Below are 1,057 nucleotides of genomic sequence, written 5' to 3'. Positions count from 1 at the left end.
TTGTACTTGTAGTAATCGTCCGCTTCCGGAGTTTCTTTTAGGCGCCTTCTCTTATTTCCTCTCTATCTTCTCTTCTTAGGTGTCCAGGAGGATAGAATAGCAGATATATTCGTAGATTCTTTACTATTCTGCCCATATTCAATACATCTTAAGTGTCTTAATATAAAGATACAAAACAATCAATGTTCAGAATTGTTCCATTTCCTGAATTGAGATATATAGAGAGGGAAAACAGTGCTACTGATCTAGTGTTACTTCCCTGGCTATCTTAGCCTCTTCCTTTTCCCATAGGATATATTTGTACAATCGGGGAGTTATACATGCGGCGATGACGCTCCTAATTATAAAGCACATCTTCATGTATATTAATGTTAATCCATACTGTTGTAAGATCTGTTGCTCAGGAGCCGTCCCTCATATTAGAATGTGTATCTTCCCCTTTCTCTATGTCCCTAGTGAACTTTTCTTAATGATATGGATATGATGGGAGGAGTACACCATACGTTTGCTTCTTCACGATTCTTTGAATGTTTCTATTCAAATGTGGCAACACAAGTTGAATGATCTGTATTTATCACTTGATTTTTTGCTTCTACAAGCAATTCTTACAATGGACTTTCGAGTACAGGGGGTTATAAGAGAGTATTGTACAACTTTCCGATCCACTCTTAGAGGAGATATTTTCCTGGTTATGAATTCGACTTGTTTCTTGGAATGCTTGGGTGCTCATAGAAAATATATGTATATGTGAGGCCCATTAAATTATTCCTTGTATTTATCTGAGGATAATAAAAATCGCAGTGACAGATATCATGCTTATTAGTGCTGTTGAGGTACGACTGTCATATATTCATACTAGTACTGCTTGTATTTTATTTTTTATCATGCAAAACAGAGTTCATCATTTTTATATCATCACTGTGAAATACAAAGGTATGCTGATAAATAGTATAGACCTCTTTACTGTTGTTTTACAGACAGAGCTATGAAGCCTTGTCAGAAAGGGAGAAGATTAATACTGCGGTGCTAATTTATTTGTTTCTTCATGTACACAGAT

Source organism: Plasmodium inui (assembly GCF_000524495.1).
Source record: "Plasmodium inui San Antonio 1 unplaced genomic scaffold supercont1.77, whole genome shotgun sequence".
Taxonomy (NCBI): domain Eukaryota; phylum Apicomplexa; class Aconoidasida; order Haemosporida; family Plasmodiidae; genus Plasmodium; species Plasmodium inui.
This window is presented reverse-complemented; position numbering follows the sequence as displayed.